This window comes from Amblyomma americanum, chromosome 10 (genome assembly GCF_052857255.1).
Source record: "Amblyomma americanum isolate KBUSLIRL-KWMA chromosome 10, ASM5285725v1, whole genome shotgun sequence".
Classification (NCBI taxonomy): Eukaryota; Metazoa; Arthropoda; class Arachnida; order Ixodida; family Ixodidae; genus Amblyomma; species Amblyomma americanum.
The window spans coordinates 104291672-104315591 of record NC_135506.1 but is presented as its reverse complement, the minus strand read 5'-3'; the positions used below and the strand labels follow the sequence as shown (position 1 = coordinate 104315591).

The following is a 23920-nucleotide window of genomic DNA, read 5'->3' as shown; positions in this document are numbered from 1 at the left end:
AAATAAAACCATCCTACGACGGGATTGAGTGGCAAAAGGGAACGGGTTGTACTCTCATTTATTTTGTTTTCTTTCTGAAGCCCGTCGAGGGTTTCCTTGGTAGTTTCTCGGGTTATCGCCAACTCGTGTTATCGCCAACTCGTTTGTAGAATGCCTTATCCGGCAACTGCCCCTCAGCGTCAGCTACACAATCGGTTCTATTCATTATGACTTTGGGGTGGGGCGACGCACTGTAGTAGACTTCTTCCAACCCCTACATGGGGTTTTTGGCATAGGCGTCGTACCCCATTGGGGTAGCTTAGGTTTTTTTCTCCCTCTTCGCATCAGCGACCATCGGCGCTGCAAGCTTGTGGAGAACAGTGGAAAACTACACAGTCGCGGCCTATGTGAAACCAGTGCCTCATCTATACTTTCTGTGCCTGGGAAAAGTAGAGGCGAACATTAGGAGCCGGCCGTCGGGGCTAGTGCGGCCTTTCGCCTTCACGCGCCGCAACCGGAGTAGGACGCCCGTCGCATCAGCGTCGCTCATAGAAACGCAGACCGTTCGCAGCTGTTCTGTCGTTGACTTTAAGACTGCGTTCACGTTGTTTCAAGTACAATCAAAACTTTTTTAAAAGGGAGCTCGGAAGCTCCTGTCGCTAAGGGTAGCCGGCCCATTTCAGTGGTGTCGTTTGCTGCTATTGCTGCGCAATGCGCTCGCGCGTCGTCTGCTGCGCTATGACAGCGCGCGCCTGCTTGAATCCAATTCGTGAACAATTGTTCTCACACCTTTAATTTCGCTTGTCTGAGGGCCGTTATTTGAAAGCAGTGTTTGGCAGCAACTAATACTGAAAGCTTGGGGCGCTGAAAAAGCTCTGTTGCGTTCTGTTTACTCTTGTAACAGACGACGCAAGCCGGAAGGGCATGCGCTAAGTAGCCCTTAAAGCCGTTAGACTGCTTCCAAAGCGATACCTGATACCGCGTTTCCTTCGGAGTTTTTGAAAGTTACCATTGTCACCACCGAAGCCGCAGTTGGCGCCAGAAAATGTGAAGCTGTGTCATGTGGTATCATTTGATCGGCCGCCCACTTTCCTGCAGCACTGTTTCTCGAGTCGCAGTGCTGAGCGGTACGCACGAAAAATGCGCCCTGCTGTCAGTGCAATCAGTTATGTAACGTGGCGCTGCACCATCTACCTGAAGATAGCACTGCGCGGACTACCTCAGCGCAACGGGTCTTCAATCCTTTTAACTTTCGATCTCCCGCATTCCTTCCACTTTTTTCAACTTATGCCTCATGGCACAATTTTCGAATAAAAAAAATGATATAGGGGTTCATGTATTCAATAACGGTGCTCTGTGACTCAAAACTTACTCCAAATCGAAAAAAAAGAACTTTTATTGTGGTGTCCAACTCCCACATGTGAAGTTCGCGTACTTTCGCGTTTAACTGTTTCACGTACTTTCGCGAAAGGGGCTTTTTTTCAACAGGTTAAACTACGTCATGCTTGTCAGTAGCATTGAATGCGTAGTTGCAGAGGAGCGGCCTCGGGGAATGAACCGGTTCATGAGCTTAATTAAGCTTGTGCTCGTTGCTGCCATCGCTCTTGCACTTAGCAACTCTGAGGCACAAAGAGCTGGTCAAAAGCTCTTATTGTGTCCAGAACGAAGAGAAGTTGATCTGACTGATAGAGCAGCCCATCTAGGTCTTGGCTGCGGGTGAACTGAAGGAGTGACTGGTTGCTAACCGTCTTGTGTACACAAAGTAAGGTTCTCGCACTCGATATGCTCGCCGACAACTCGTGCAATGTAACCACTCACATAAGCGGTAGCCGAGTTCTGAAGCGATCTCGGGTGCTGTGGCAAAATTGTGACCGTAAGCTTCTAAAGCACCAATCTTTCACTCAACAGCCTCGGCGCTGCTTGCACAGTCGACGTCAGGGGACGCTTTGGAGCTGAAGTAGAGGTTGGTTGCGCAGAGGAGAGGATATCAGCGGGTATGAGCCTTGACATCAAAGCACATTCTTTGTGGGCAATATTGGGTACTGAGTTAGACGCAGCGATCATGGTCTTCAGTAGCTTTCCGAGACCTGACAGTGCAGCCCGAATATCCAATATGTCGTTACACCCGGATGACATTCGGAAACCGCCAAAAAGGGTTTCATTTGGATCGCTGTTGAATTTCTGGGTGGGGACGAAAAAGAACTCTTCTGACAGCAGATATTTGACGCACACCACTGTAGAATAGGTAGTGAGCAGAATCGTCCGATATACGTCTCGTCTGTGACAAATTCACGGGTATGCCCGCATCTTTTTCCTTTTAGCGCTTCTAAATAGATAGGAACAGATTACATGCTGAATGCGAACTTGAAAAAGCCTCACGAAAGCATGAATGAATTTAAACACGCATGCAAACGCGAAATTAAGAATCGTACTGCGCGCGGCCGATCAGCGCTAGCCCAACTTCTCGTATTCTCGAAGAGAGCGGAGGCAACCGACTCGCGAGACGTATTCTGGATGGATGGATGGATGGATGGATGGATACGGCTGAACCCTTTACATCGGGCGGTGGCTCAAGCCACCTAGCCAATCTACTCCCACAGCGCCGCCATGCGGCAGCCGCGAGCGGCGGCGGAGCCGGCGCCCGACGGCCTGAGGAGAGCGGTCGCCCAGGCACAGGAAGTATAGAGGAGGCACTGGTGAAACATAAAGGGGCAAACAGCAGCAGTTTGGAGCACCATTTTCCCAGCCCCGCTGTAAGGCCGCTGCGGCTAGCGCCGGGCGCTTTAGGCGCGCCCGCCGCCGAAAGAGAAAGTGTGGAAATTTCTGGAAGTCTCTCGTGTTCACGCGCGCTCCCGATCGCAATCCAGCGCACGGCACGGGTCCTCCTCTCTCGCGATGTTGACGTAGCGGCGCGCGGCTGGGCGACTCCAGAAGCCGCGAGCAGCGTCCCGAAGGTGGGCGGAGAGGGGAGCAACAGTGTCTGTGCCGCGGCGCCTACTCCCTGTCCCAGTGCCCTCGCTCATCTCTCGAACATTCGGGGGACGCTATAAGAGTGCGCGCTGCATGTTTTCATTCGGTTTTTGCCTTGGGCTTCGAATGAGTGAAGTGGCAAGCTCCGGTTTCGATAAGCCCTGAGAAGACAGCTTGGAGCTCAGGTGTTTGTAGTGTGCCCATCGTCTGCACTTCGTGCTACACGTCACCCGCCAAATCAGCTGCACCTCGGAGCAGAGAGGTGTAGGATAAGAACATTTGAAAACCCTACTCCCACCACAGCCCATGTGGCCGTCTTTTTTCAGATGACACTTGGAATGAACAAACGGGCCCGTGGCGCCGGCCGCACAGTTCTGGTAAATAAATTAAGGCTTCATTTTGACTAATTTTTTACCTTCTTGTATGCAGCATTACAACTGTACGACCCCGCTCAGTATGGTGGGCAGCCGAAAATCGGCTGCCCACCATACTGAGGTTCTCTCTTCCCTTAAGTACCGTAGGAGGACTGATGTCAGTACCACAATTGCGACACAAAAGCAAAAATGAAAAAAAAACATCAGCCAAACTATCATGAAAGAGCCGTGAAGCTCAAAATTTGTTTATTCTAGAAAAGAAATTTGAGGATAGTACAAAGGGTGTGAAAGTATGTGAAAAAAAACATCAGCCAAACTATCATGAAAGAGCCGTGAAGCTCAAAATTTGTTTATTCTAGAAAAGAAATTTGAGGATAGTACAAAGGGTGTGAAAGTATGTGAAAAGTGAGCCAAAAATAAATTTATTCGCGATATCTTGGACGGCGTCAACTGTGTGGCTGATAATGAAACCAAAGCAGAAATTTTTAATCCACTTTCAGTCTGCATTTTCGAAACCGGTAGCTCTTAACGCAGGTTTAGAGAAATACGTATCAAATTTTCAGAACATGGGATCAGTTTGCATTCACAGATTTCCTAAAGAGCCTCTTCAAACCCTTGTAAACACGTAGATCGTATATTTTTGCATTTCAGCAGGGCGTTATTACAGCTGTTCTTAACCTGTCAAAGGTTGTCTGGATTAAGACAGTGGTTCAGCCGCGTCATAGTGTACGCAGATTGTGGTATCTACCGCGACGTTGGCTTTGCAGATGACCACAACTGCTTGCAGGATGATCCACTCTCTCCTATCATTGGAAGTGCTGTGTGACAAGGTTGACAAATAACTGTTTTTATAAATAGGCCCTATTTTTTCTGGCATCATGTTTTGGGACGCTCATAAGTTTTTAACGATGAAGGCGTTACCATCTTAGCCATCTTAACAGCAACATCTTCTCCCCAAGGCACCATAGTTGATGCGGTTTTTCATGTGACACACAGCTAATAAAATTAACATGACTACATCTTCGAAACAATGTAAACGCGTAGATTGTTTATTTTTGTATTTCCGCAAGGCGTTGTTACAGCTGTTCGTAATCCTGCCAAAGGGTGTCTGCATTAAGACAGAGTGGTTCAGCCGTGCCAAAATGTACGCCGATTGTTGCATCTACCGCGACGTGGGCTGCGAAAATGACCACAACTGCTGTGGGTGTTTGCAGCGCACACGAAACACGGACGGACAGAAAAGGGAACGAAACACAGCGCTGACTTTCAACTGAGCTTTATTGGAAAAATAAGCGACTTTTATACAAAAATTTTTAACATGTGACTCAGAAGATGTCAAAACGTCCTACTACATGCGCCATCTAAAATCACTGATACTCTAGATAAAAACCCTGAAAAAACACGAATGGAAAACACTGAAAGACACGTGCCGCCTAAACCACCTAAAGGGTGTCATGATCAATAACGGTGAAGGAACAACATTCGAAAAAACTACCAAAAAACTATGATACCAAAATGCAAAAGCAGGGTGAAGCTGTATATGAGCTCCCGTTGTCACAAAAAAATAAAAGATAAAAGAAAATACATTGACAAAAACAGGGCTGAAACGGTATAAAACACATTAACTAAAACAGCAAAGACCCATTATTTAATGAGTGTTGAAATTTACAGGTGCGCGCCTGCGGCCTGCAAGAATCCAAGTTCTTTATCCAGGAGTACTAAGGACACAGCGCTGACGCACATGTCCCCTTTCTGTTGGATGGCTTTTGCCTCGATAATCTCCCTAGTGGTCTGATCGCTGCTTCTACCTAAAATCGTAGTGTCCTGGAACCGTGGTATGCACTTATTGCATTCGCTGCAGTGTACAGCGAGATTTCCTTCTCGTATGTTTCTCTTGCGCAGATTGTCATAATTAGTGTTGTGTACTCGGAGTCGGTCGTTAAGGCATCGGCCCGATTGTCCTATATAGACTTTCCCGCAGCTTAACGGAATCTGATACACCACACCCTTGGTACAAGGTACAAACGGAGACCGGTGTCTTTTGGAGCACTGCACACGTGGTGTACCACACGTCTGAGTAAGCTTACAAAGCTTTGACAGCTTTTCCGGGCCGAAAACAATACTCTCAACTTCACTTTTTTGCCTATTCGTTTCAAATTGTGGGAGATGCTGTGCAAATAGGTTACTACAACCAGGTTTCGTTTTTGTTGACTCTCAGCCGAAGCTTTCATACTTCCTTTGCTTTTACTCTTCACTTCCCTGTAGATTCTTTCAGCCACCGAGATTATGATCTGCTCCGGATAACCACTTTCTTTCAACCTTGCAGTCTGTTGATAAAAACTGCGCTCCATGGTATGTGGACAGGATTTTTGCAAAGCATTTGTCAAACACAGGTTAATAATGGAACGTTTTACTAGTTTAGAATGTGCCGAGTTGAACGGTAGGACACTTTTGCCTCGTGGATCGTATGTCCAGCAGATATGATCTCTCGTACACGTGATACTTAAATCTAGGAACCGGATGGTGTCGTTAGTCGGCAGCTCATGCGTTAACACGAGTGGTTAGAACAATCTCTGAAAGACTAACAACTTGGAATAACAAAATATATTTGCAAAAACAAGGTGTATGCATAGGTTCTTGCTTGGCACCCATCCTCAGTGACATTTTTTTAGGCCATCTTGACAACATGTTGATGTGTCACCTGGCAGAGTTCAACGCCGTAAAAGTGTTTAGATATGTAGATGATTATTTAATTCTTTGTGATGATAGCAATGATTCTTTCCAGGAAGATGTAACGCAAGCATTGTTAGTCCTTCAGAGATTGTTCGAACCACTCATGTTAACGCATGAGCTGCCGACTAACGACACCATCCGGTTCCTAGATTTAAGTATCACGTGTACGAGAGATCATATCTGCTGGACATACGATCCACGAGGCAAAAAAAGTGTCCTACCGTTCAATTCGGCACATTCTAAACTAGTAAAACGTTCCATTATTAACCTGTGTTTGACAAATGCTTTGCAAAAATCCTGTCCACATACCATGGAGCGCAGTTTTTATCAACAGACTGCAAGGTTGAAAGAAAGTGGTTATCCGGAGCAGATCATCATCTCGGTGGCTGAAAGAATCTACAGGGAAGTGAAGAGTAAAAGCAAGGAAAGTATGAAAGCTTCGGCTGAGAGTCAACAAAAACGAAACCTGGTTGTAGTACCCTATTTGCACAGCATCTCCCACAAATTGAAACGAATAGGCAAAAAAGTGAAGTTGAGAGTATTGTTTTCAGCCCCGGAAAAGCTGTCAAAGCTTTGTAAGCTTACTCAGACGTGTGGTACACCACGTGTGCAGTGCTCCAAAAAACACCGGTCTCCGTTTCTACCTTGTATCAAGGGTGTGGTGTATCAGATTCCGTTAAGCTGCGGGAAAGTCTATATGGGACAATCGGGCCGATGCCTTAACGACCGACTCCGAGAACACAACAATAATTATGACAATCTTCGCAAGAGAAACATACGAGAAGGAAATCTCGCTGTACACTGCAGCGAATGCAATAAGTGCATACCACGGTTCCAGGACACTACGATTTTAGGTAGAAGCAGCGATCAGACCACTAGGGAGATTATCGAGGCAAAAGCCATCCAACAGAAAGGGGACATGTGCGTCAGCGCTGTGTATTTTCTTTTATCTTTTATTTTTTTGTCACAACGGGAGCCCATATACAGCTTCACCCTGCTTTTGCATTTTGGTATCATAGTTTTTTGGTAGTTTTTTCGAATGTTGTTCCTTCACCGTTATTGATCATGACACCCTTTAGGTGTTTCAGGCGGCACGTGTCTTTCAGTGTTTTCCATTCGTGTTTTTTCAGGGTTTTTATCTAGAGTATCAGTGATTTTAGATGGCACATGTAGTAGGACGTTTTGACATCTTCTGAGTCACATGTTAAAAATTTTTGTATAAAAGTCGCTTATTTTTTCAATAAAGCTCAGTTGAAAGTCAGCGCTGTGTTTCGTTCCCTTTTCTGTCCGTCCGTGTTTCGTGTGCGCTGCAAACACCCACAGCATGAAAAACCAACTAGCCCAAGAAAAGACGATTCTGACCACAACTGCTTGCAGGATGACCTCAACTCTGTCCTATGATTGGAAGTGCTATGAGAAAAGGTTGAGAAATGAAAAGAGGCCCTTCTATAAAGGTCTTCACAGGGTTTTAATAGGCGCTATTTTTTCCATCAACGTCCTGGCGAACAGGAGCCCCAGCTGTGGTTTTACTGCGGTTTCCAGAAGGTGTTTTTTGGCCTGTGAGAGCACCTCTGTTCAGCGTTTTTAACGCCAAAGGCTAGCCGGGTATGTAGAACCGTGCAGTTCAATTTGTGACGGGAGCGTCACAAATTGAACTCAACTAAATGTTTTAAATTTTCATTTTTCTCTCGCACGATACACGGATTCAGTGGTCACAGCGCCAACAGCGGTCAGCAGGGCGCTGTAGAAATAGGCGTCCTGGTTATCGTGTGAAACCACTTTGCATTCGCTATCATGACACCTCGGGGTCTTTATGCTCTGTCCTGGTTTCTTGCCTATTTGACACTTAATGTCCCTTTTACTTTCGTATGCACCGCATTTTCGAGATTTTTGTACGCACCGCCAAAGACACTATTCAAGGCGAACAGAAGCCTCAGTTGTGGTTTTATTTTCTGGTTTTCGGTAAATTTTGTTCCAGCAGACAAGGTTAGAATCCGGCTGCCACAAGCTCAAGAGCATATCAGCACGCTTAGGTTCCTTTTAATCACTGTGGCCACAGTTTTGTATAGTTCGGTATCTTGAATCCAGCAAGCTCTTATACCGTGCTGGGCCGCGTATGACACCTGCAATGGAAAGATATTGTTAAGCGTCAGTGGCTCCAATAACATTGGCGTATATAAACATGGAGCAAAGTTTTATGCACCCGCCCATACACTTGCATATGCATCGCCTTTTCTTGATTTTGGTGCTCACCGTCGAGAGCACTATTCAAGACGAACAGGAGCCCCAGCTGTGGTTTTACTACCCTGTTTTCAGAAGCTGTTTTTGGCCTGTGAGAGCACCTCTGTACATGCCTTTGGGTTCATAACTGTGCCTATATGCCAGAGGCCGCCCTTCACAGCGGCGATTGAATCGATGCTTGAAGCTTGCATTGCAACACAGCTCGCTGGTGTTATAACGTCGAGCTCATGCGCGCGGCCCCAGGAAGCACGTCTACTGCCCGCACCACTGGATATATTGCACTATAGATATATTGCTAAAAAATCAGGTGTTTAGATGTTGGGTATTTTTCCCACAAGCAAATAGGACTAGATAGCCGTTTAGCCTATCTGGGAGTCGTCTATAGTTAGAGAGAGAGCCTGTGCCTCGTAGTACCGCATGTAGTAGCGTATTACTAGCCTATTAGCGTATTTAATTCTGCTCATATGTCATCGCTGGAACTTTATTACTACCTCTCCCCCCCCCCCCCCCCCTCTCAATCAAACAGCTGTCTCAGTACTGTTTGCAGAAGCTAAGGGGAATATCGATGTTTGATTTTCGCTGAACACGACTTTTCCGCTCAAAGCATGATCCCAGCAGAATATCGGTGCATGTCAATTTGGGCCAACAACTTTTATCGGCTTTCATTTTATTCCGAAGGTACAGAATTTTCAACGCGATTTTTCTAAGCTGCCTCGCCACGAGCGATAAGCGCCTTGATCATAACAACGGGGAATGAAGGTAGGACTTTTTCGGGCTAATACAAATGTGCGCCCTCCATAATGGCGAATTCATCGAAGCTTAAGATTACTTTGTAACACAGCTCACTCGTGTCATAACGCCGAGCTCCTCTGTGCGGCTCCAGGAAGCGAGTCTACAGTCCGCACCACGAGCTGGGAGCCCTTTATCTCTTCGGCCTAAAATCTCTTGGACGACCTCTAAAACAGAACGCCAACTTAATTTGATGCGCTGGTGTGTGTATGCGTTCCCCGTAAGTACGAACCGACGTTTCGTGCGGTGCCCCGAGTGTGGCCACTCGACGTCCTTTCTTACGGTAGCTGAAAAAAAAAACACAGTAGAAAACAATAGAACAAAAAACCCAACCAAGCTCACAGCACCAAGTGTCAGCAAAACATTACCAACCGGTATGGGTCAAAAGCAATACCGAAGGTGCCACGGGGCTATTCTCTCATTGATACCCTTAAGTGGATAGATTACGCGTGCGGGGGAAAAGTGTGTGAGCATGCCATCGGTCGCTTTGCCGCAGAAGGAATTAGATTTTTGGGTGGGTGGAAGTAGATCCCTTGCAAATTGTACGAGGAACACATTCCACAGTCCCTTGAGGCGGACTATCATCTATCAGCCTGCCTAAGTACATAGCTTATGGGTCGTAGTGCTTTCTGAACTGTTATGTATACAGGGTGTTTCATCTAAGATTTTAAACAGTTTTTACAGCCTTTGTCCATATGGTTTCAAGAATTATTTTTTTTTCTCTAGAATTGATTTTTAATTTTTTTTTTAATTGGTTTCTTGGGGGGAAGGAAATGGCGCAGTATCTGTCTCATATATCGTTGGACACCTGAACCGCGCCGTAAGGTAAGGGATAAAGGAGGGAGTGAGAGAAGAAAGGAAGAGGAGGTGCCGTAGTGGAGGGCTCCGGAATAATTTCGACCACCTGGGGATCTTTTGCTGTGTGATGGGCGCCTTAGCGTTTTTCCTCCATAAAAACGCAGCCGCCGCGGTCGGGTTCGAGCCCGGGAACTGCGGATCAGTATTCGAGCGCCCTAACCACTGAGCCACCGCGGCGGGGCTAGAATTGATTCCAAACAAAATGTGGTGCGTATGTGTAGCGTTATCTTTTCGGGCCAACCTGAGCTATTCGTGTTAATTTCTGTGGCATGCGCTAGATGGCACTACGTGTAAAAAATACGTTGTCGCTAGTCGTCTGGGCATTATACTGCGAGTGAATGTGGTGACATGGACGTCCACCTCGAACAGTGTGTAAACATAAAATCCTGTGTGAAGCTTGGCAAGACAGCCACCCAGATGAGGCAGGGATGCCCTTCAACCTCACCGAATGAAAACAACGGGGCTTGGATCAGGGAAATCGTGCAGAAAAACCCACCATTACAGTCGGGATGCTATCGGATGCTCTCAACTTTAGTAAGACAACATGCCACCACATTTTGCGTGAGAACTGAATGCAAGACTTGTGCCGCACTCTCACACAGGACCAGAAGGACACGAGGGCATCAGTGTGCGCCGATTTGCTCTCCGAGGCAGAGTGGATGCTGGATTCGTCGACAGCATCATTCCTGAAGAGGCAATATGGTGTTATCAATACGATCTTCAAAAAAAGAGGCAGAGTGCCGAATGGCGGTCCACAAGCCCTCCCGCGTCGAGAAAGGTGCGGTGACAGAAGGTCAAAACAATGATGATGCTAATATTTTTTTGATGCCAGAGGTGTCACACACTACGAGTTTGGCCCACAAGGGTAGACTGTGAATCAGGAGTTTTATATCCGTGTGCTCCAACACGTGCGTGATGCACTGCGACGCCATCACTGCGACGCCGTCACCCTGACTTATGGGCATATGGACAATGGAGCCATCTCCACGATAACGCAGTGCCGCGCACTGCTCTCAGCGTGGCAAAATTTCTCGCCAAGCACAGCATTACTGTGCTTCCCCATCCGCCATACTCGCAAGACCTCTCCCCGAGGGATTTTTTCCTCTTTCCTCGTGTGAGGAGACCTCTAAAAGCTCGCTGATGGGGAGCGTTGAGGCCATTCAAGACGCCACGACAAAGGAGCTCCGGTAACGATAACGGTAACATGGTACTAACAGTAACCGTGCTAAAGGTATCCATTGCTGCTGGCGTTGGACCAGATCCTGACAAATTTCGCGCCGACAGTGCCTCTTTAACTCCCTGTTCGTCAAGTGACGTGCGCAGCTTCATCGGGTTGTGCTCCTATTTTCGCCGGATCTTCCTTGATTTCGCTGAAGTCACGTGCCCTCTCACCAATCTGCTGAAGAAACACGTTCCATTCTCTAGTGGTCCTGAGCATCCGGACGCTTTCTCAAGCCTTATTGCTGTCCTCAACGACCAACCTGTTTTTGCTCACTTTGACCCTTCCGCCCCCACGGAACTTCGCGATGGCGGTAACGCGGCCATCGCTGCGTGATTGCCTAAGCAGCCGCCTCTTTTCTGCCCAGCAGAACAATTACTCCATCACAGAGCGGGAGTGTCTGGCCGTCGTTTCGGCCATTGAGAATCATAACACAGCCGAGATGCACTAACTAGCAGGCTGCTTAAGTGATATTGAATAGTAACCTTTTTAACTCTTACTGTTAGGCTTCTTAAGCATTAAGAGGCGTCTAGCTCACTGTTAGCAATACCCACATCAGTTTTTAGAATTTAAAACGGGGTTACCCTCTGCGCTGCGGCCCAATAAATTTAGGCTACTTTTTGCGTTTTACTTAAGTGTGCTTTGATTGTATCGTGTCATTATAAGGCCTGCCAGTATTATTGTGCTTGTTAAGAATTTGGTACCATTTTTATCACAGAAGTTATGGGCCCAACCAACCTTGTGTATACCGGTTCTGTTTCTTAATGCGCAAATCACCTTGACGGTGCCAGATGGCGCCAGGTACTCGGCAGCTGCACTCGCACCTGCCGCATCGGGGCAAAGCAACCTCTGGAGCGCGCGCAACCCGTCGAAATAGCAAAAATTTGTTGGGCCACAACCGAGAAAGTAACCGCATGTTCGAGATTCTAAAAACTTATATGGATATTAAGTTAGGCTGCACGCCCTGATGTAGGCAGCTTGTGGGCACGCCCGCTTTCCAGCCCCGGCACGGCCAATTCAATAAATATATTGAACTAGCCTGCTAGTTAGTACCTTAGCCGTATTCAGATTTACTACAAAAATTAGAATGTCAGAATAGTTACAACACTTTTTCCGGCATAACATTGTTATTGGTGACATTTAAAAAGCTTATTGTGTAAAGCAATGATACGACCGTCAGAGCTGAGCAAAAATCTTCCTTGTGCATCTCGCTTGTCCACCGCTAGTTGCTACCATTAACATTTGACCTCGGCCCATTTCGATCAGAATGAAATTACAACTATAATTGGGCTGGCCGACAGGACACCGACCTTTAAATTTTGTCCAGGGCCATTGGAAATTGCACCTTGAGAGATTTTGGATCAAAATATATGTCCAATAAAATTCCAATAAGGAACGGCGTCAGGCAAGGAGACACAGCGTCGCCAACAGTATTCACCTCCTGTTTACAGGAGCCATTCCGAGGCCTAAATTGGGAACAGCTGAACATAAACGTTAATGGAGAGCACCTAAATAATCTGCGATTCGCAAATGACATTGCCTTGCCAAGTCATTTAGGAGGAGGACTAAAATCATGATCAATTGCTAAGGCAGGCAGAGTAGCACGGTGGGTGTAGATATTAAATCGCAGAAAATTCAGAAATGTTACACAGCCTAGCAACGGAACAGCAGTTCACAACTGGCAGCGAGGTGCTGGGAGTGGCAAAGGTCTACTTAGGGCACGTAATGACAGCTCGTCCGGATCACGACAGGGAAAGAACAATAATATGAATGGGGTGGAGCGCATATGGCAGGTTCTCTCAGGATCACGAATGGCAGTTTACCAATATCCTTGAAGAGAAAAGTGTTCAACATGTGTACAATACAGCGGGACATGGAAACAAAAATGATTGGTGTTGTGGAAATACGGGTGCGACAGCGTTCACCCCCCCCACCCCCCCACCCCCCACCCCGCACTCCCACTCCACGGGTGCAGCGTTCCAGCTGGACCATCCGCAGATGGGTTCGTGCTCGAGGGAGCAAAGGGAGGGGACACCAAAGCGTGAACACTCATATGCTATTTATTACACTCACAATTAATACACAGAGCGGGCCAGCTGTCTACAAAACATCAACGAGGCATTCCTCCGAAATAGAAGGCTACGTAAGAAGGACCTCCGACATTCCGGCTGGGGCAGGGGCGCGACTTCGGAAGTATCGGCAGGAACATTTTGTATGCGCCAACAATGGCGGCCGGGTTTTCCCGTGCGCGCCGCATTCTTGGGGCAAAGTCATCCCCGAGCATTTTCTGGGGAAAGTGACGAGAGCGCGCGTTTGCTGCGCTCACTTCGCTGCCTGGAACCAGAAATCCAGCGGCAAGGCACGACGGAGGTCCGTGCGCCTGCCGCGGAAGGTGACAAGAGCGTGCGGCTCATGACGCTGGCCTGATCCCGAACAGGACTCTCAACGGCTCCGCGGGGATCGGCGTAACCTACGAGGTGGCGCTCCTGTCGTGGTTTCAGCTTCCCCCTTAAGGGACTTTCCTCCTCGCCCAGCCGGTGCGGTATTTACGCACGATGGTGAAGATGGACCGCGGCGAAATGGAGGGGGGGGGGAGCAGGTTCTCCACAGTGTGACGTTAAGAGATCAGAAGCGGGAAGCGTGGGTGGGGCAAGAAACGCGAGTTAATGACATCCTAGTCGAAATGAAGAGGAAGACATGGGCTTGGGCAGGACATGTAATCCTAAGGCAGGATAACCGCTCGTCCGTAAGGTTAACGGAGGCATAACATGGACGCAGCTGGCAAAAACTTATCTGGACCTTACGTTAGGCTGCACGCCTTTGCCCTGCATTGGTGTAGTCAGCCTGATGATGATGATGTCTAAAGATAATTAGGTCTGCTTGACAAGATGGCGATCTCTAAGTTTGGCCCAGCCTAATTCCCAAATCTGGCCTGATCCATCCCAACATTTGACCTTGGCCGATTTCGCCAAAACCGATGTCCTACCTAATATATATGCCCAACAATATGGAGACATCCGAATTTCACCCAAGCGATTGCAGAAATCAATGTACAATGATAATTGACCTCGCCGGACACAACGGCGACTGATATTTGTCTTAGGCCATTGCCCAAATTTGGCCACGCCCGCCTCCGAAATTCACCTTCGGCAGATTAGACTAAAATCCAAGCATAAGAATAATTGGGCGTGCCCGTTACCATAGTGGCCTCCAAAGTTGGCCCGAGTTGTCTCTAAAAATTTGGTCCGGGCCACACGCGAAAAAAATTGCGTGATCACTGCGGCACCTGCATTGGAGTTATGTATAACAATTGACGCCTGCTTGCCCCTCTTTGCCTTTCCTTACTCAGCCTGAAATTTGCTGCAACGGTTTAGCACCGTGCACTACCGGTGTTTTCAAATTTGGCGCCAATTTTGCTCCGGGATCGCCCACTTTTTGGAATTTTTTGGCACCAGTTAATTACCCCACATGCACCTCATGATTTCCGCTGCGAGTTCTTTTTATGCTTTATCTCATGCAACCGTCCTTCTCATAACTCAATTTGTTCGAACGTTCTAGTGATGACAAGGTCGTTATGAGACAAAACCGGAAACGTAGCCATGCAATGTTTCGCAGTAAAAGGAGTTCAAACAAATGTTTGATAGTGGCGCCATGTCGCTATGGTGACGCTAGTGGCGGCACCGTTCACTGCGCTTAGGTGTGTCACATCGGTTTAAGCGGAGTTAAACTGCCGCTGTTTTTTTTCCTTACATAGTTTCCTACATTCCTTGATTCATTATCAATATGCGTTTTACCATCGGCCCTCAGTCTTCAGTAATTTCGGACCAACTGAGCAAGGCGGCGATCAGACCTGTGACCCAGCAGACGGTTCTAAGTGTCTCTAGCTCCGTACAGACCACCATTGTAAATTGCACCTGGCAACGTTTAACACTAGAACCTTATCTAGTGGGTTATGAAAATAGCGAGTAATAAATGGTATGTCATAAGCAGCTTAGCAAGACATAAGGCCTGTTCAGAACTTATGTAGCACAAAGTGGCCTATAAAATTAGGTCCCTGGAATGTCCAATGAGGGCTGCTCACGTGAGCCCCCCCCCCCCCCCCCCGATGGGCCCCTGGTATATGCAATGTGGGCTGCCCACGTGAGCCCCGATGGGCCCCTGGTATGCCCAATTAGGGCTGCCCGCGTGAGCCTCGATGAGACCAATGTGGTTTTTAACATGGACCGTAGTCAGCCTCCAGAGCCTCCAGTGGGCTGCCTGCATACGCCCCGGTAGGTGCCATTGGGGACCGATGCCGGTCGCTCAATTTGGGCTGCCCACATTTCACCCTCACTGCCTGTGAGGGTAACCCTTCCAGCTCCCTAATCCGTCCTATTTTGGTGATATGTGGGTAGCACCTCAGGACGAACGATAGTGGTTTATTTCAGTCAGCCCCTCCAAATTCGTCATGCGACTGATGCTTGTTCCAACGGGGCAAACCCAATTGCGGCATGTCCGCACGGTCCCCACAGGGGACGATGTCGATTCTTTAGGGTCGGACCTACAACCTATTGCAACATCAAGGCTAAGTATCATGCACTATTTTTTAAATGTCTGCCTCACCTAGCATAACACGATGCATAACACGATGGATCCACGCGGATGGGTTACGACCCGCTGTAGCCGAAGTAGCACCGCCTACGCTAATGCATCAGCTGCGTATTTAGGCTTGCCGCGTTTTTTCTCGTATAGAGCCTTTATTTGCAACGCATCTGCCCTGAAGGTCCCGACGATGGAGAAATTTGGGAGGCTTGCGGGCACACCTCTTTTTCAGCCCCGGCACCACGTACCCCCATGTAGTCAAAAGGGACCAAAGTGGGGAGCATGGGGCGAACCCTTTTTTAGGCCCCACAAACGCCTATGCGGGACCTACAGCGATTTCCAGTCTGTGGACCCATTGGGACTACCACAGGTTTCTTTCGCATTGAGCCCAAATTGGCATTGCATCTTCCCTCATGTACGTTACAAAGGATTCATACTGGAAACAGATGGTCACGCCCGTTTACCAGCTCCTCTCCTACCTATTTGTGACCTACAGTGGCTTCGTGTCGGCAGCTCGTTTTGGTGTAGCAGAGGTTTTTTGAGCAAAGGGCATACATTAATGTTCCACCTGCCCTCAAGTACCCGACACGGGACCGATTTGGGCTAGAGTTAGAAAATGTGGCATGAGGTAGCCCGGGCACCACCGATACGGGACCCATGTAGAATCAACAGGGGAAGCCCAATTTGGCCTCTAAGCGTTGCCCCAGCACCAGTTGTCCATGTGAGACCGGCAATGGCCCGCACTGTGTGAAACTTTGGAAGGGGAGGCCGCGTACTGTGCTACCGTTAATTAGCGTAGAGACGAGAAATAAATGAAGGATTTATCAATCAGGGCATAGCTGTCAACGGGCTGTATAGTATTAACGAGAGGGTTGCAGCTATCGTAATTGTGGTAATTAAGAGGTACACGGTGAAGGTGGTGCAAGCCTCCACGCCCATATCCAGCTATGTTAACCAGATGTTTGAGTATATGGAGACGTGTAATCGCCAATGAACAAACTGAAATCGAAGTACACTACTGATAGGAGAGTTCAAAGCGGATTCTGGCAAGAAGTAGGCCGCAGACCAGGCGGTAGGCAATTTATAAGCTCCAGTAAATAGCAGAGGGAGTTATGTTATTAGTAGTGTCCGCCGAAATAAATCATTTAGTGATCATGAACACGTTCTTCCGGCAACAATAGACCAGGAAGTGGACGTGGAAGAATCCAAATGACAGGATGAAAAATCTTCAATTTATGCGGTCGCTCTGGCATCACCCGACATGGGGGGGTCCTCAGAAAGGAGCATTGTAGGGGCGACAGAATGATAAGATCTCGGATTAGCTCTGATTTGAAGAGGGAATGGAAGAAACTAGTGAAAGAGAAGGCCATTAACGATTTATCTGTAAGGGTGATAGCAGATAAGTCAGGATTTTGCTGCAAAAAAATATTCGGCTTTAAATCAGGAAGACCAAGGAGTTAGCGGTATGAGAGAAAGGAATTCAAAGTATCGCTGCAGAACAAGCAAGATGGTACGACATCATACCAGCATACTGTCCCTCAAGAGAACAGCACCTGGTAATTAACAACGAGGAAGTTTATAATGGAAATAATCTGTCATGCTGTAAAAAAGGAGGTAGACTAAAAGCGATTAAGAGCAAACTAGACGTAAGTAAAAACCCACTGTATGCACTAGATTCATTAGGAAACAAAGAGGACAATGTAGTTAGCATTATTAATAAGATGTCAAGTAGACGAATAGTTTCTCCACAAACGGTTAGAGTTGCTAAATTAGTGAGAACAGCATGATAGAGGCAGCAGTGAACAGCTTTGAGACATCTGCCAGTAATGAAAGAGGAAGTTAGAAAGACTTAGGAGAAACCCAGAGTGGAAGCCACTGGTGAGGAGATTTAGGAAATGTGGCATGAGGTAGCCCTTGCAACATCGATGATGAGAGGAAGCCCAATTTGGGCTCTAAGCGTTGCCCCAGCACCACTTGCTCATGTTGGACCGGCGAGGGCCCCGCTGTGTGAAACTTTGGAAGGGGAGGGCACGTACTTTGCTTTAAATCACGAAGACGATCCCACCGAGGAGTTAGAGGTAGGAGAGAAAGAGGAATTCAAAATATCGCTGCAGAAAAGGTAAGATGGTACGACATCATACCGGCATACTATCTCAGGAGAATAAAGGGTGTCAGGCTTGGAAACACGACTTCTCCGATACAATACCAAGAACAGTGGTTATATTGTGCCAAAAACCGGCCACGCTACTGCCGCAATGCCTTATGACCTCGAGCGCACCAAAATTCCAATAATGAAGGGTGTAAGGCTTACAAACACGACCTCTGTATTTCAATGCCAAGAACAGAGGGTATATTGTGCCAAAAACCAGCCACGCTATAGACGCAATGCCTTATGACCTCGAGACCACCAAAAGCCCGGAAGAAAGCTAACACTATATTAATTCATAAGCAGAACAAATCAGCTTACTGTCCGTTCTGTACAAGATATTTAGTAATGTAATCATTATTAGAGTCAGGAGAACCTTAGACTCCAATCAAACAAATGATCAGGCAGGCTTTCGTAAAAAATATTCGACAATCGACCATATACACACTATCAATCAGGTTATAGAGAAATGCACAGAATGTATCCCCCCGCCCCCTATATGACACAGTGGAGACCTCAGCAGTTACGCAGGCATTGCGCAAACGGTCTATTGAAGTCTTATCTGAAAATACTGGAACGACTGCGCAGCTACTGTAGTCCTCCATAAAGTTAGCTGCAAAATTTCAATAATGAGTCTAAGGCTTGGAAACACGACCTCTGCAATGCTATTTACCACCTTTTTACTGGAGGGGTTCCGAGGACTGGATTTAAAAAAGTATATCGCCTTGCTAAGTTAGTAAGGAGATGCTGCAAAGCATGATCAATGAGTCAGACGGGCAGACCAGAACAGCACCTCCTAATTGGCAGCGAGGAGCTGCAGTGTTAAGGGAATACGTCTACTTAGGGCGGGTAGTGACCGCCAGCAAGGAGCTTCAGTTCACTGCAAGAATGTATGCATACGCAAGTATATTGTTACGTAGTTTTTCTAGATTTTTAATGGTGGCTGGCCTAGCGCTAGCGCTCCGACCCGCGGCACTGTCAGATTCGTCGTCTTCGTGACACTACCCGGGGCTGCCGAGCGATCGTCCCGATCGCGAATACAAGACACCGACGGAGACGCTCTCGGTGGGGATTGGTTCAGAGGACGGTACAACAGAAATGTCATGGGAGGCAAATAAAAGATATGGCTGAATGAATCCTTGTCCACGAACCTTCCGGGCTGCAGGTCGCAAGGAGCCGGTGGCCGAAGCACTTGGACGCACCGAACGGCAGGGGCAGGGGGGCTGTGTCCTTACGTGTGAGCAGCGTCTAGGGTCGGTCGGGTCATGGGGTCGGGTCGCGGCAGCTTCGTTTTGTCGTGTTTTGTGATCAAGGCGGGGGACGGGGCTGGGGTGAGCAGCGAGGTTGGTTCGGGCTTGGCAGGCTGGGGCATGTCCGGTTGGCGCGGACAGGCGCACACGACCGACGACCACGGCACACGCAGGAAGTAACACAGCGCAAAAGAGCAGAACAAGAAGGAACAGGCGCACGAGCGCTAACTGGAGCCTATTCACGGCGCGAGCCCATATATAAATTTCATTACTATACCTTTCATTAGTATCGTGTACTGTTTAAGCACACGGTATGTGATATATGCCTGTAAGTCGCTGCAGGCCTTAATTCTCAATTAGAGGCGCAATATTGAAGCTAAATGTATGAAAAATGGTGCCTTGCTTAGAAATATGCCAGTTAAACTTTTCCTTCAATAGTTGGCTCTGGAGCCTTTAGGGTAGTTTTCATTGCTGAAATAAGTGCGTTCACAAGCTATTATATATAATTATCAGCTCACTGAACAAATGCATCTAGTTTTTAGTCAGAGCTCGTGTATGTCTCTTTTGCCTCATTTCTTTTGCGCTGTATGCACCTCCATGGCGCTTCTCCCGCTCTTCGTACAGGTTAAATCGCTATCTGAATCGAGCAATGTGTGGAGCATACCTTCTGAACAAATTTATTTCAGCAAAGAAAACTACACTATAGGCTCCAGAGCCAACTATTCAAGGCAAAGTTTAACGGGCGCAGCTCTAAGCATTGCACCCCTATATTCATACCTTTGGCTTTAATATTGCACTTTTACTTGCGAATAAAGGCTTTCAGCGACATGCAGGCACTGATCAGATTCCTTGTACTAGAGCAGTACACAACAGCAGTGAAAGGTGCTGACTAGCTGTCCCACCTGCTGCTCAACCTTACCACTGATTAGTAATTGAGGATTGTAAATTAATTAATAATTAATTAGTTATTACAATTACTAATGGAATAAAACTTCTTACCATGTCGAGAAGTGTCTCTGTAGTTTCTAAACCAAACCAACGTCTCTTACAGGTAAAGCGGCTTGACGACACTTCTTTCCCATAGCAAGGCTGAAAAAGAATACAGTTGCTTCGGTTAACAAAAAGTTCCTAAACGATTCCTCAGCATAGTCCCCGTGGTTTCGACAGAGGAATTAAATGAGGCGTGAAGAAATCTAGCCACTATAGCAGCACTGAAATTTGTTTTTTCTTGGCTGAACACGGATAAGAAAAACAGTGCTGCTGTGGATAAGCCCAGTGTAATATTTCCTCGCTTCGATACATCAATAACTGCATATTTTTTATTTAACTGTTATGATCTTATTTAATAAGTGGAATAAGATCTGACAAATTACTTAAATATGCGTATTACTACAGGGCCAACAAAGAGTTTCTCAATTCAATCACATTAGGCTGCAAGGAAATAGTAGCATTGCAACACTAACATTAAGCAGAGGTATGCAAAAATCCCTGGAAATGTTTTTTCGTGCGCATATATAGAAATTATGCTTTCACATCTTTTAGTTCTCACCTGGACATCCTTTTGCGACACCACACTCTTTGTACAGCTCTCGTCCCCTGTCTGATTGAAATTTATGAGCGAGGCAATACCCGCCGTTGTGGTAATGCCCACTGAGACAGACAGCTTCTGCTGTATTAACACAGCTCTTGTCTGGAAAAAATAGACGGGTATTGGAGTAGAAATGCCCAAAAGACTACTACAACATAGTGATGTCAATATCGCCGTTCGAGCACATTTGGAAATTTGTTACAATATGCTCAGTCTGAAAAATGAATGATACTTTGGGTAAAGGCAGTAAACATATCTGCCACACCACGTATCTCTCATAGTTATTACCGTAATAAAAGCAATGCACTGTGCACCATGCTGCCTTAAATACAGGTTCAATTTTTTCTGAACCCGACTTTTGTGCCACGACTTTTCTCCAAGGCTCTTAATTTCCGCGTTACGAATATCACAAAACTTAGTTTCAATGTCGTAACGTTTGCAGACAGCGATTAAAAATTTTGTAAAACAACTGTGACATGAAACACTCCATAGATTTTTTTTAACTTTTCGCAGCCCTTGAATTTTTTGTGCGCGTTTTTTTGTGCTTTTAATGCCATCAAAGTTGCCACTGTGGGGAAGCTAATATATACCGCGTTAAGTGTATTGATTGCTACTAAAAGTCTGGCTGCCTACTCGACTCGAAGCCTGGCGGGTCATGCCTATGCAAAGTCATCCACGGCCTGTTCGGCGGGTGAATCATAGATTAGATCACAAAATAGGGGCCGGCCACACGCCCAACGTACCTACGCTGTGGCAGCGGCGACGCACACTACAGCTCGCTGGCTTGACCAGCTCTCGTTCGGTTCGTCTCGTGGGTTGTGCCTCGACTTTCCTCCCGGGAGCAAAGCTGGTCAGCTCTGCCCGGTTGGGACGAGCGCTCTCTTTTTAAGTGGTCCTCCGGACCCTTAGGCTATCAGTGCCTTGGGAAGGACGGAGTATTTAATTATGAGGTTATCCCCTCTCGTGCCATCTAGCCTGTGCAGCCGGTACTATAGTGCTTCTTGCCTGCGCCGCTGATGCAGCCACCTCTTGAGCCCGAGTGCAACCGATTCGTTTATTTCCGTAACAATATAATCCCTCCCGAAAATGTTGGGTGCTCTCGCTCAGTTCTAGCCACTAATTACAGATCACCGACATCCGTTGCAATTGTGGCGGGCGCACCACATTTATTGGAGTCCCAGTAGCCGCAGCTGCTGAACCGGTGTTGTTGTTGTTATCCTAATACTATGGCACATGCCCACATAGGGTGATTGGCCGAGAATTGGGGGCACAGAGAGTTTTTCACGTAAATATTTCCTGGACGAAAATAAAATAATGGTAAGAAAGGCAGAAGCAAACAAAAAGAAACAACAAAATGAAACCGGAAATGCAGAACGCACGCAGGAGATCGAGACTGATTTTTATAGCCGAGTAGTTAAATGATAGTGATAATTGTAAGAATAAAAATAATATTGACAAAAATTTTAAAACATTAACAAGATAGCCGACTTGATTCCATTAAAAAATTTTGGACGGCGGTAAAAACAGACTTGTGGCTGTAACCACGTATGGTGGCTGCAAACGACAATATGACTGGGCTGCACAAACAAAGGCCAAGCTATTGTAGTGGTTTCTCGATAAACCGTCTTCTCCTCATCGTGTATCGGTGACAAAAACACAAAAAATGGACTATGGTTTCGTGCTCACCACAGAATACACAAACGTGATTAAGCGCCAACCCAGACCTGTGCAAATAAATATTTAAAGGTCGAATCCTGCAGCAGAGCCTTGATATAGATACCTCAACCTGCCGTGAACGACATGACTGCCTGCTTCACGAATATCTCAGGTGCAGGTAATCATGGGATCTTAAGAGAGATCCAGTTGTCATTCTCAACAAATTCTGTCTTCGAAACCTCGCTCTTGTAATGTATACTGTAGAAAGAACGATAGGTAGCACGGGGCCATTGATGGATGCCTTTGTCAGGCAGTCGACAACTTCATTGGCTGTCACACCGCTATGACCTGGCACCCATGTCATGTGAACAAGGCTTAAATGCGGAGGCAGTAATGAATGGAAGGTGTTTAGGATTTTCGAATCTACAGCCGAAGCAAGGGACGAACAGAAAGAAAGAGTCTGTATAATGACCGCCACTGAAGAGAAAGCTGGCTCTAATTTCCGAAGAGCAAGCACCACCGCCAGAAACTCCGCTTGGAAAATTAGTGTTGTCGAGAAGCCGCACAAAAAGAGACCTCTAGAAGCGGGCAATACATTCCCGTCCCTACCATTTCATCACATTGGGAGGCGTACCCACTGTTTTTTGTCGGAAGGATGTTATACAAAAGAACATTTAAAGGTGCAAGCAAATTTTGTACCATAACTACGTGAGGGGTATGAAATCTAGGCCAGTGGACTCCAAGAAAGGATGTTGGCTGGCAACAAAAAACAGACAAGGAGCGATGTAAATCTGATTCATATATCCTTAGGTACGTCCGAACAGTTAGGAACTGATATCTAGATGATAGAGGAACACGGGCTTCAAGGTAAAGCACGTTATAGGCCACAGATTTGGGAAGGCCAAGGCACATCCGAAGCGCTTCCCGCTCCAAAAGAACGAGCGGGCGAATTTTTTAAGCAGCCGTAACAGAAAACAGCACAGATCTAAATTATAAAATTGGTGGGACATACAAAGCATATATCAGCAAAAGTGCATCCCTCTGCATTCTAGACCGTGGATTGCTTAATCTACGCAACATGGCCAGAGCACGTGCCCCTTTCGCTGCGACACGGTCAATGTGAGAGCGCCATGTGAGGCGGTCATCATTAATGACACCAAGATATTTTAATGACTTGTGGAATATTTTGTCGCTGGTAATTGAGAAACAGACGAAGATGACCTTTCATTTGAAAAAAAAGTACACCGCACTTGTTTACATTTAAGGGAGACGTAAGTCACAAAACCAAATTTCAAGCAAATTCAAGTACAATTACAGGCGCACATAGAGAGACAATGTCAGCTGCAGCAGTGAAAAGTGGAATGTCGTCCGCATACACGTACGTGCGAATGTTTTGATGGCTGGGAGTAGAGCTCATTAGAATATCAAAGAGCACAGGTGACAAGACTGCCCCTTGGTGAACACCTCTGGATTGTTTACATCTTCTAGCATTCACAACGTTTAGTATACAAAAACACTCTGTTTTCAACGAACTCA

At 46.8% G+C, this 23920-nt stretch overlaps 1 long non-coding RNA gene across 1 annotated transcript; it reads right to left on the bottom strand.

The window, feature by feature from the left end:
* Window positions 1-8035: 8035 nt before the first annotated feature.
* On the bottom strand, window positions 8036-20825 carry LOC144107085 (uncharacterized). The gene is made up of 3 exons (XR_013309215.1): window positions 20690-20825; window positions 20140-20229; window positions 8036-8179 (listed from the first exon to the last, which is right to left on the bottom strand). It is a non-coding gene; the product is annotated as an uncharacterized LOC144107085 (long non-coding RNA).
* Window positions 20826-23920: the final 3095 nt, after the last annotated feature.